Source organism: Sciurus vulgaris (genome assembly GCF_902686455.1).
Source record: "Sciurus vulgaris genome assembly, chromosome: X".
NCBI classification, from domain to species: Eukaryota; Metazoa; Chordata; class Mammalia; order Rodentia; family Sciuridae; genus Sciurus; species Sciurus vulgaris.
In genome coordinates, this window is record NC_136471.1 from 60,664,646 (window position 1) to 60,678,615 (window position 13,970).

Genomic DNA, 13,970 nt, shown 5'->3' on the forward strand with positions numbered 1-13,970 from the left:
ACAAAGGTGCCAAAAATATGCAATGGAGAAAAGATAGCCTCTTCAACAAATGGTGCTGGGAGAATTGGAAATCCATATGCAACAGAATGAAACTAAACCCATGTCTCTCACCATGCACGAAACTAAACTCAAAATGGATTAAGGACCTCGGAATCAGACCAGAGACCCTGCAGATTATAGAAGAAAAAGTAGATCCAAATCTTCACCTTGTTGGTCTAGGATCAGACTTCCTTAACAGGACTCCCATAGCACAATAAAAGCTAGAATCAACCACTGGGATAGATTCAAACTAAAAAGCTTTCTCTCAGCAAAGGAAACTATCAGCAATGCGAAGAAAGAGCCTACAGAATCGGAGAATATCTTTGCCAATCATACTTCAGATAGAGCACTAATCTCCAGAATCTATAAAGAACTCAAAAAACTTTACTCCAAGAATTCAAATAATCCAGTCGACAAATGGGCTAAGGAAATGAATAGACACTTCACAGAAGAAGATCTACAAGTAATCAACAAACATATGGAAAAATGTTCAACATGTCTAGTAATAAGAGAAATGCAAATCAAAACCACCCTGAGATTCCATCTCACCCCAATTAGAATGGCGATTATCAAGAATACGAGCAACAACAGGTGTTGGCGAGGATGTGGGGAGAAAGGTACACTCATACACTGCTGGTGGGGCTGCAAATTAGTGCAGCCACTCTGGAAAGCAGTGTGGAGATTCCTTAGAAAACTTGGAATGGACCCGCCATTTGACCCAGCTATCCCACTCCTTGGCCTATACCCAAAGGACTTAAAATCAGCATACTACAGAGATACAGCCACATCAATGTTCATAGCTGCTCAATTCACAATAGCCAGACTGTGGAACCAACCTAGATGCCCTTCAATTGATGAGTGGATAAAGAACCTGTGGTATATATATATAATGGAATATTACTCAGCCATAAAGAATGATAAAATTATGGCATTTGCAGGCAAATGGATGAAATTGGAGAATATCATGCTAAGTGAGATAAGCCAATCTCAAAAAGCCAAAGGACGAATGATATCGCTAATAAGTGGAGGATGACACATAATGGGGGGGAGGGAAGGGTTAGTGTTAGGGTTAGATTTAGGGTTAGGGAGGGGGGCAAGTATGGAGGAAGGAAGTACTGTATAGAGGGTAAGGTGGGGTGGGAGGGGTGGGGGGAAGGGAAAAAATAACAGAATGAATCAAACAACATTACTCTATGTAAATTTATGATTACACAAATGGTATGCCTTTACGCCATGTACAAACAGAGAAACAACATGTATCCCATTTGTTTACAATAAAAAAAAAAAAAGAATTATAAAACCATAGTAAACAGTAAGGGGCATTGGAAAATACTATAATCCTGGAGTAGGGAAAGAAACCCTTAAGTCTACAACCTGGAAACACAGGCTGATTAATAGATTTAGAATTAGTCAGATTATATACTTATTTTCCTTTCTTACATGCTATCACCACATCTGCAATACTCTAGTATGGCAGTAGTGGATTACAACTGAAATAGCAACAAGACACAGACTTTCTCTGAGAAACAGTAGAAAAAGATATCCCAAAGCCAAGAGAGACACAAACAAGGACATTAGATGTATTTGAAGGAATTGATGCATATTGTACAACAAGCATTAAGCATAGACCAACTCCTATAAAAATGATAAAAGAAATTCTTCACTCAAAAGAAATTAAAGATACAAATCAAATGAAAAAAATAGAGATCATGAAGCTAGACTTGACATAAAGAAAAAAGTATATGGTAGAGGAAAATAAAGATAAATTTAAATCTCTTTATCTTAAATGGTATAAAAGACAACTATTAAAAGCAATAATAGTAAAATATTTTGCAATGATAACATATGGATAAATAAAATAAATTTGCATAGATGTGCAAAGACACAAGGAAGCAGTTGGGACATACCTTAATATGATAATACACTATAGAATTATTTGGAGGTGGGCATAAATTATATTAAAATGTGTCAGTATTATAAACTATGACAAAAATTAAAATATTTTAAAACTAAATAATCAATATGCAAAATATGAATGATATGATGTATGCCAGAAGGATGACATGATAGAATAAAATAGAGGTTTCAGTTTAAACCAGAGTACACATAAAAGGTGGGAAACAAGTAGAAACAAATGCACTAAATAGGGAACAGTTACAAATATGGTAGGTTGTAATAAAATTGCATAAATGAAACTAAATGGGAATTGTCTAACACTAGGTAAATGATTGTCAGAGTGGATAAAAATACTTACATATTGTTTAAAAGCCACATTTTAAATTAAAAAATGGGTTTAAAATTATGGTATAGGGAAAGATATTCTGTTAATACTAACTGAAAAAATAAACTTGGACAAGGTATATTCATTTCAAACAAAGCAAAGTTCAGAAACAAGAAAATTGGGGGAAAATACATTACATGCTGTTAAAGTAATCAATTATTCAAGAAGGCATACAAACCCTTAGGTTTGTAAAAGCTTTTGCTAAAATACACCATGGATTTTTATAGACTTTTTTCCCCCAGCAGTTTCCTTTCCTCCTGCCTCTTCTTTAGCTGTGTTTTTAAGAGGCAATAGGAATTTTTTATCTCCATTATAATCTTATGGGACCTCCAATGTTTAGGGTAGTCTGTTGTCTGGAATGTTTTTATACAGTTCATGACTGTATTATAAAATTGTGGCATATCTTACTGAAGAGGGTAGGGGAAATGTGCTGGCAGATGTAACGTTAAAATGAATGTAGATTTAAAAACAAAAAAAAAAATAGGAATTGTACATAAACACTGCACTCTAATTGGTGAGTATGTGAGTTAACCATTCAGAGACCACAGTAAAAGTGTTCTGTGACCAAACAAATAATTAAATCAGAGAAGGATATTAGTAATCAGTCTTACTGTTGAAGTCAGAGAACATGGATAAGGTGCCAAGGCCAGAATAAACAACATGGTACTAGATTAGAGTTGGAAACATCAGTATGATATCATATATCCATAACCTAGATTTTCCTAGTGATAATATCTTAACATAGCCATAGTATATACTATATCATTAGGCACATTAAGAGTGCATAATTGTACATACAGTCTATTTTGTTTTCTTCCTTTGTTTCATGAAATTTTATCATATGCATAGATTTGAATAACTACCATGGCAATTCAAGATACAGAGCTGTTATGTGACCTTAAGAAAATTTCCTGAAGATACTTCTTCATAGACATAGACTGGGGCTGGCTTTGAGCTCAGTATCCTCTTGCCTCAGTCTCCCTAGTCAATGGGGTTACAAACATATGCCACTGTACCCGGTTCTATTTCTTACGTTTTAATATAAATATTTAATATTATAAATACTGGTTTGAATGCATCAACAAATTTTGATGTGCTTTATTTTATTTTACATTCAGTTCAAAATATTTTTAGAAAAATTTTCTTTGAGACTATCTCTTTACATCAAAGATTTAGAGATGAGTTATTAAATTTCCAAGTGTTTGAATATTTTCCTGTTATATTTATTTTTGTTTTCTTCTTTAATTATATTATGTTCTGTATGTTTTGATCACTTTGTATTTGTTGACACTTATTTTATGATATAGAATGTATTCTACCTTGGTAAATGCTCCCATGCATGACTTTAAAGAATATGGATTCTGATAGCGTTGGGTGGCATGGGATATGAATATCAATGACATTCTATTGGTTAACAGTAAGTTCCATTGTTCAATTTTCCTATCTTCCTGTTGTTATTTTACCTATTGGTTCTACCAATTACTGTGTGTGGAAGTTGAAATCCTCCAACTATATTTGTAGATTGACATATTTTTCCTTTATATTCTGTCAGTTTTTGTTTATGCACTTTGCAGCTCTATACTTTGTGAATACCATTTAAGATTGTTATATTTTTTTGGTGAGTCCATCATTTTATCATTACATAATATCCCTGTTTGTCCCAGGTAATTTCCTTTCTATTGAATTAAATTTTATTTCCTTACAATATAGCAACACTGATTTTATTTAATGGGCATTACAATCCTATATCATTTGCTTTGACTTTATCCTTAAATATGGAGTAAGTTGTTTATTCAGTGTAGAGCATCATACTTCAAATTTTCTCAATTCTTTTTTAATTCAGGAGTTGAGATTTATTTACTGTCAAAATTAAACACCTGTGTTCTTTATCCTGTATGCTATAAATGTCTTCAATATTTTTTCTCTCTCTCTATATATATATCAAATTCATCAGTGTTATATCTTGTTTTCTCAGATATCAATTTAAAAATATCAAAACATGTATAACTTACAATAAATCCTCATATTATACTTGCCAAGTTCATCTTAATTTTTACTTTTCAAATATTCTTTCCTTATAACTTCATTCCTATTTGAAGAAATTCCTTTAGCCATTTTTTTTTTTTTTGTTTTTGTTTTTGGCAGTAGGCCTCATAGTTAGAAATTCTCTTAGATTTTCTCAATATGGAAATGTCTTTATTCTACCTTCATTGTTCAAAGATATTTTGGTTTGATAATTACTAACTTCCAGTATTAAAATTATTTTCCTATTAATACATTGCTTTCTTCTGTGTGTTTTTAATACTGTTTCCTTACTTCCAGTTTTCAATAATTTAGCTACTATGTTGTGTAGAGGAATGGTTTTCTTTTGGTTTATTTTGTTTGGAGTTTGTTTAGTCTCTTTTTACCTATTTATTTGTTTATTTTTCATTAATGTTTTTTCTATTTAGTTGTGGTACACACCTGGATACACCCTGACATAATCACAAAAGCATGGAACCCACCCCCCTCAATTCAGTCCCCAGCACTTATCCACCCCCACACTTCTCTCTCTTCACTCTTCTGATCCCTCTTCAATCCATTTACAGTTTGCTCTTTTTTTGTTTTCCAATTAGTTTCCAGTGGATACACCTGATGCTGGGGCCCCTTATGCCACATCCACACAAGGTCATATGAAAGTTTGGTCAGATTCAATCCATTGTTCTTCCGTTTTCTTTCCTGTCAATTTTTCCTCCTCCTTGATTCCCTTCATATACCCTTGAGATTTCCTCTATTTTAATGACATTCCCCCTCACATTTTTTTCTGTCTTTCTTATTATATTTATCTGTGTCCCTTATTTTTGACTACTTTTTGCATATCAGGGGAAACTTTCAACCTTTGACTTTGGAATGCTGAGTTGTTTCACTTAGCACGATAGTCTTCAGTTCCATTCATTTATCAGCAAATGCCACAATGTCATTTTTGTCATAGCTGTGTAATACTCCATTCTATATGTATATCACATTTATTTTTATCTATTTATTTGTTGAGTGGCACTTAGGTTGGTTCCATAGCTTGGCTATTGTGAATTGTGCTGCTATGAACATTTTTATGCCTGCATCCCTATAGTATGTAGATTTAAAAACTTTTGGATATACACTGAGGAGTTGAATACCTAGGTCATATTGTGGTTCTATTCCTAGTTTTTGAGGAAACTCCATACTGCTTTCAGAGTGACTAATTTGCAGTTATACCAACAGTGTACGAGTATACCTTTTTCCCCACATTCTCACCAAAATTTATTCTTTATGGGGGGAGGAAGGGGGTAACCAGGTATTGAACTCAGGGGTGTTCGATCGCTTAGCCACATCCCAGCCCTATTTGTATTTTATATAGAGACAGGATCTCACTGAGTTACTTAGCACCTCACTTTTGCTGAGGCTGGCTTTGAACTCAAGATTCTTCTGTTTCAGCCTTCCGAGCAGATGAGGTTATGGGTGTACAGGTGTGTACCACTGTGTCTAGTCAAAATTTATTCTTATTCATTTTTTATAATTGCCATTCTAACTGGAGTGAGATGAAATGTCAATGTAATTTTGATTTGCATTGTTCACTTTTAAATGTGTCTTTTAATTGAGTTATGTACTTTGACCAGATGTATTGTTTTTATTAATATAGGGATAAAATAGAATGTTATTTTTCCATCTTTTCCAGAACTAGATGTCCATTTTTTTGTTTATAAATGATGATACAATTGTATCAATTTTGTATTTTATGCTTTGCTCTTTTTTTTGTGACATATTTTCCTTTCTTGCTTTTTCTTGGTGGAGGGGTCAATTTCCTTTTCTCTTAATCTCTTTGCTGCTCCATTACACTTATATTTCTATATTTTAGTGACTATTCTTGAAATTAGAGCATATATTTTAACTTAATTCTTCAGTTAATAAATATTTTAAACTCTTAATGTATGACATTCTTAAATTTTTCCCTTTCTAAAATATGTAAATACCTAGACTTAATATGTATCCTGTCTTCACATCTCTCAGTATTAGAAAAATATTGGCCTATGCTATGATTATCAAGAGGTTATCCTTCTCCCTCATTATTTTAATAGCCCTTAGGTAATTTATCTACCTCTGAACACCAAACTTCCTGGTTGCCATCTCTCAGGTGTCTTATTTTGTCCATGAATATGTTGGATGACTTTTTAACTGTTCAAGTATTATAGTTTGAATTTTTTACCTCTAAAACTGGTGTTTCCAATAGTATTAAGAGATGGGGCTTTTAAATGGTAACAAGGCCATGGAGGATCCTTCTCTATAAATAGGTCATTGTAAAAGATTTCACACAGTATTGGGCTCTCTTACTCTTCTACTTTCTACCATGTGAGAACACATTATTCCTCCCCTCTAGTGAATGCAGTCCTCACCATACAACCAAACTGCATTAATTTGTTGATCTTGGACTTCCCAGTCTCCATAACTGTGAGAAAAAGTTTCTGTTCTTTATGAGTGATGAAGTTTTCAGCAATAGTAGCACATAACAGACTATATCTCATTTTTATGACCTGTATATAGTTCACTCAGTGTAGTTTTAGGAAAGATACTGGTGGGTCAATTTAGTGAAAGACCTCCACCCTTGATATCTGAATACATTCATCACCCCTGCACACAATATGTTATCCCCTTGACTTGCCCTCAGCAAAACTTTGGTCAAGTTTGTTTAAACAGAATTACCCCTCACTCTTGTAATTTCCATTTAATGAATTGTTATCCACTGAATCCCAACCTTCTCCTTGACTCTAAATACCTACTTACTCATATTTTGTTCAGAATGAACTGAATTCCTGCCCTCTATTTCAATGTGTACAACAAATCTCTTCATTTGTTTCTTTTCTCTGAATAGTTTTCAGAACATCATTTGCTCAGTAAACTATTGTTTTCCCATCAATTCTGCCATTTTATGCATATTTGTATTTTTCTTACCATGATTTTCTATTTTATTAGTATAAGTATTGAAGGGACCAACAACCCACCAGAATTATATAAAATTATATAAAAATTTCATCAAAGTGAAACCACCTATGCTATAACAGTTGCAAAAAGAAATTCCATCTGAACTTCTATTATCTGACTAAAGCAGTACTTAGAAGAGTTATCTGCCATAAACACACCCTTTCAAATTTGGGCATCAGGTCATTCCAAAAAAATATATAAACAAGCTCATAAGAATGTTTAATCCCTTGAATCCCTTAAACACTTTATCCTTTAATTAAGCAACAATAGATAATGGTACTCAATATTCAGAGAGCCACTTTTTTTCAATGCTACTGCATACGCAACTAGAAAACAACTTTTAATCTATTGTCAACTGATTTGCAGGTCCACAACACCAGAACAAATAATGGTAGAGGAAAAGGTCGCTCAACTCTATTCTTAAGAAAATGCTATATTCTTCCATTACCTCTCCATCATATTTTATTTTCTTATGTTTATTTTTCCAAGTACAAATATTCATATAATTATAGAGCAGTATAGAAAAGTCTTAAATTTTAAAAGAATCCTTTCAGCTCTGTTTTTACATTATCTTTGAAAGGAACTACAAACTAGTGACATATAATTAAATGTTGCACCGAATACACACATGAGGTTTATATATATATATATATATATATATATTTTTTTTTTTTTTTTTTTACAGTAGAGTAATCAGCTAGAACAACAATGTACTGTCAAAACTTAATGCACATCATTCTGGTCAAGTGAGTGCACTAAAAGACAAATGGAAAAATATTCCTATTTCCAGTTTTGAGTTCACTCCATAACTGAGAGCACAGACATAACACACACACACACACACACACACACACACATATACATACACTGCTGTTTCTAAATAGAAGAGACCAAATTTGCTTTTCTTCTCAGAGAGCATCTCTTTGGTGACATAGTAGGAAGCATTCTTAGTTTTGTCTCTGGTATGCTAATAAACCTCTTCAGGGGTCAAATAAACCCATTTTTTTCTGTCTTTGAAAAAACTAGTGCTGTCTTCAAATACTGGCATAATCTCCCTTTGCAATATATACAGATCCTTCAGGAGGTAGGTAAATCTCTTTGCAGTTCTCTCTAGACAGTCTAAAATTACCTTCTGGAGCTTTCTATTAATCCAATAATCAAATTGCATTATAATTTGTCCAGATATATGTACATATATTATATCTTTCTGAATATATATATATATATACATATATATATGTATATTCTCTATAATCCTTCAATCTAAACAGTATCTTTAGGTTTTTATTTTAATATAAACTGTAGGTAGCCTTTCTTAGTGTCCTGGTAATATATACGATCATTTATAACACTTACCTACATTTTTATCTTTTCTCCTCACTATGCAAACAAAATTTCATTAAGAGTGCCTTTTCACTTTTAATGTTACAAATTGAAAATATTAGTGTCAACACCTTTCTCTCCAACCGACTTCTACTTCTATTTTCCAAACCAAATATTTTCTTATTGTTCATGTCAAGATCATTTCTTTCCCTATTTTTGCCTTCCATATTTGCTCTTTTTTGGTTTTCATTTAAATATTTTTTTGATGCATTATAATTAAACATAAATTGGGAATCATTGTTACATGTTTGTATATGTATGCAATAAAACAATACCACTTGATCAATTTTGTTCCCCAGTACCTCCCCTTTCTTTCCCCTTCTCCTTCCCCTTGATTGTTGTGGTCTTCTTCTCCTTCTCCTTCTTTTTCTTTTTCTTCTTCTCCTTTTCTCTTCCTCCTCCTCCTTTTCTTCTTCTTCTTCCTCCTCTTCTTCTTCTTTCTTCTTTTTCCTTCTTTCTTCTTCCCTCTTCTCCTTCTCCTTTATTCTTTCTTCTCTTCTTTTAATTGGTTTGTTTTAGTTATACATAACATTAAAATTTATGTTGAAAAAACTTAAAATAGTGTAATATAATTTGTTCTAATTTGGTCTCCAGTGCTTTTCTTTCCCCTCCTCTCTTCCCTTCCCCTGTTCCCTTGCCTCTGCTCTACTGATCTTTCTGCTATTTACTTCTGGTTTTTTGAATTATGGAAACAGAAAGCTAATGACCAAGAAAATATATTCTTTTCATTTTGTATAACTATCCCTTACTACAGAACTGAGTAGAATGCAAGTATCATATATTCTTTGCTGAGTGTAGTGATATCAAAAATGCTCCACTCAAAGGAGAAAATTTGTAGAGTCAAGCATGAATTAGTTTTCATACTTTAAAAATTGCTTTATACCATATACTCCAGTTTTTGCAAGTTTTCAACATTATCTCCCATTGGTTTTCACTAATATGTGCACTCTCTTGGAATTATTTGTATAAGCAGAAGGGTTGCTTACAGGGAGCAGTGGACATAATAGTGTGTAATTTTTCACTTGAGTTGGATTTACTGTGTCCTGAATGCTCAAATACTTCTTTTTCTTTTTTTTTTTGATTACAAAATTCTATCAAGTGCTTCAGATATTTATATTCTTATGTTACAATGAATCAATATTTAAGATGTTTTTAGAATATTAACTTGAATTCTAGAATTCTATAATATTGCTGAATGCTCAAGATTGCATAGTTTCATTTCTTTCAAATATAATCAACTTTTGATATTTAGCTTCATTTTTTCTCTCTTACTGATAATAAAAGAGTACTATAAGAAATTGAGATTTACTTATTGTTGTTAAACATTATAATATAGTTATATACCCAGGACTACACACATCTCATCCTCTGGATTGATGGATTGATATGGACACTTTTCTAGTTTGTGTATTGATTCTAATCAAGAAACTTAGAGCCAGAGAAGTAAAATAGATGTGAGAATGCAAAGATTCATTGCTTTTCCATATAAAAATGGCAAACAGTAGGTCTGAGTAAGAAAATCTCACAGATCTTTAGGCTAATGTTTTGGTAATGGTTAGGACAAGTATTAAAACAACCGGAAATTAAGTAAGGGCAATCACAAAGGAAGCATGGAAGGCCGAGTAAAGTTCTCCACATATCTCTCTGTTTATGGGCAAATTAGTACCAAGAACTGGGGCCAATGCTGTCACTATTAATGATGATGTAGTTCAGAAAACTTTACAAGTGGTTTGTGGAAAGAGTTTAGAAAATTTGGAAAATCAGCCTAAAGAAAGCCCAGTACTGTGTAAGTGTAGCTTAGTAGGCACTTCTTGTGAGGGCAAAGTCCGTGTTTATATGGTTTAATATGGAAATAAGGTTTTCTAATAGGAAATAGACTAGAAGTCACCCTTTATACATAAATGCAAAGAACTTATCTACATTTTGTCCATGGCATGAGACTTTATGCCAGACTGAATTTAAAGGTGATGACCTAATTTTTTATGGAAGCACAGTATTCAGGCTCTTACATGGGTATTGTTCTCTGATTTTTGCCAGATTAATAGTGAAAATAAGGCACAAAAAGAATAGTAAAAGCATCTTTAAAACTTTCAATTTTTCCAGAAAAGAAGCTCCTTTAAAGCTTCAGTCAAAAAAGGTGTGGAGAAAGTACCATTTAAAATGAAGCCAAGTGCTTTGCTCCAGAACAACAAGGAAAAATGTCTTAAGGACTTAAATTGGTAAGATCCAATCTGTTGCATACTCAAAGGAAGAAAAGTGTAAATTCATATCAAAGGCTTTATATTTTTGCCAATTTTCATATTTTTAAAATAATTATTAAATATTAATAGTATAAATCAATGAGATTCAGTGTTTTAATTCCTTATTCACACATATTATGAACTAATTTTGTCCACTTACCTTTCTTCTACCTCACCTTCCTCCTAATGGCACTCTTCTCAGTCTCTAGTAATACCTGTTCTACTTTCAGGTGGATAGTTTTAGTACCCACATATGAGAGAGAATGTGCAATATTTATCTGTCTCTACCTGGATTATTTTGCTTACCAAAATATCATACATTTCTATCTATTTTCCTGTACATGACAGAATTTTATTCTTTATGGCAAGATAATACTATCTACATATCACATCTTTATCTGTTCATCTGCTTCTGGGCACTTAGGTTAATTCTATATCTTAGCTATTTTGAATAGTGTTGCAGTACACATAGGTATGCAGGTATTTCTTTTCTTTGCTGATCTTATTTTCTCCTGATGTATACCAGGACTGGGCATGCTGGATCATATGTGAATTCTATTTTTGATTTATTGAGGAACCTCCATGTTGTTTTCTATAGTGACTGTTTTGCACATCTGAGCCAGTATTTGTTGTTGTAGTTGTTGTTTTTTATAATAGTCATTCTAGTTGGGGAGACATAGTATATCACTGTAGTTTTTAATTTTCATTTCTCTGATGGATGCTGGTATTGAGAATTTTTTTCATGCTTATTGACCATCCATATTTTTTTTTTTCTTTCAAGAAGTATCTATTCAGAATTTTGGTTGAGAAAAGAACCCTGGGGAATGTTGTCCACACAGGGCCAGGAAGGGAATTGATTCCCCAGGATTTGTTTCTCTGTGCTCAACCACAAGGCACTTAGAAGCTGCTGATGCTGTAGCTCGAGAAAACTCAAATATATCTCAAGTTGATTACATACCCTGGCATCTTGCACATAATGTTGATTTTTCAGGCATGCAAAATGCAAGAGGTACGCTGTTATGGAGGATTCTCCATGATTTCTGAGGAAAGCACTGGAGGCCAGGCAATATTTGAGAGATCCAGAATCTCTGAAAACAGCCCTCAATAGGGAAATGTGTGAATTTGTGAGAGTAAAGTAAAAAATGCAACAAAGATTCCAGAAATTTAGAGATGCCACCAATGTTAAATGTGTACTAAAGAAAGCTTCCAGCAGCAAGTAGAATCAATCCAAAAGAAAGGCCATGCGTGCCACCAGGAAGTCCATAAGGAAGTAGCTGCCCCAGACCTTTGGATCTCGCATAACACCACATGTGCCATCAATGTCAGAGGTGGAGCAAAAAGATTTGATGTTTTCCCTATTGGGTTTGTTGAATGTGTTTTCCTCCTGGGTTTTGATCTGATATTGTTTATTGCCCTATTGTTTTCCTTTGGAATAAGACTGTTTACCCTGTGTCATTGTACCTTGGAAGTAAGCAATATTCTTTCTGATTTTTACAGGAGTTCATAAGTCTCAAGTTTGCCTTGAGTCTCAGGAGACTGAATTTGGACTTTTGAGGAATACAGAAATTGGGGAATGTATTTTGCACTGTGAGATGAACATGAAACTTTTGGGGCAAGTAGTAGAATGTTGTAGTTTAGATCTTGAATGTTCTCCAAAATGTTCGATGTGTTGAAGGCTTAGTTCCTAGCTGGCATAATTAATTGGAGGTAGTCTAACCTTTTAGACCCTAACCCCTTCCTTTTTTCTTTGCTTCACAGCCATAATATCATGAACAATCTTCTAACACACACTCCTGCCACCATGATGTACTATGCTGTCATAGGCCCAAAGCAACTAGGACAGCATATCATGAAACCTCTGAAACCATGAATCAATCAACATAAATAATTCCGTCTTTAAATTGATTATCTTGGGCATTTTGCCACAGTGAAGGAAAGCTTGCTAAAAAAATGCGTCACGTGATAGCAATTGGATTTAATGAGGTTTTGTGTGGGAAATCTACTTATTAACCACTTTGTTACTTTCTCCCCACCTTGGTAGAGCTTGACCTGGTGAGTTGCTAAACTAATATAGTACTAAAAAAATTTAACATGGAATTGTTAGTTTCATCTAGAAAGTAATCTAATATCTACTTTCCCCTGGTGTCAATGATGATAAAGAGAAACTGAATATATATACTTAACTTGGCAACAATAAGAAATAAGATGATATGTGAAAATATTAGATGATATACTGGTTTCTTCAAACCCTAGAATTATTAAAGGACAGAATAGAACTCAGTTCTCCATCAACATGTCATCACTAAGAATGCATAAGATAGTATAAAATGTGGATAGTCCATATTCTGCATCCTTTTTCCATGGTATCAATGGGACCTTATGAATAGCTGAACTTCTACTCACTCAGGAGATCATTGGCACAGCTGAGATGGTAGGAGGTTTCAATATTTAAATAGTTAGAAGTTTTTAGTACTCTGTTTGCTCTCTCCTACTCTCTGATGTCACAGATACCCAAGTAGGAGTGAAGATTTCATCTAAAGCCTGAAGCAACAGAGTATTTAGGTAATATTTTTCTCCCCTCTCTGGTGTCTGCAGTGCTTATTGAGGAACTAGTTATGCAACTACAGTTGTATAAAATAAGAAATGTGAATGAGTACTGCAGTGCTGTCAGAAATTGTTTGCCAAGACTAAGGAGGGGGATGAACAAGCTCTCCACCAGTCATCAAAGAATGGTATGAGTCTTTGATCCTTATTGGCCAGGTAAGTGTTAGTCTGACATTGCAGAAAGCTGAACACACCCATAAATGTGCCCTTTATGATTCAGCTCAACAGGAAGAACATCTTATGTAAAGAAAGAAGACAAGAATAACATTATATAGGCATTTCATGATATTATATATAGAAATTTTAAGAAACATGGATCATATTCCATATTAAGAGGAAAATACAATTTGAACAATAAAGCAGAAATGAAACCAAAATAAGGATTAATCAGCTGTTGGAATTATTTGATGATAAGGTTAAAGCAACCC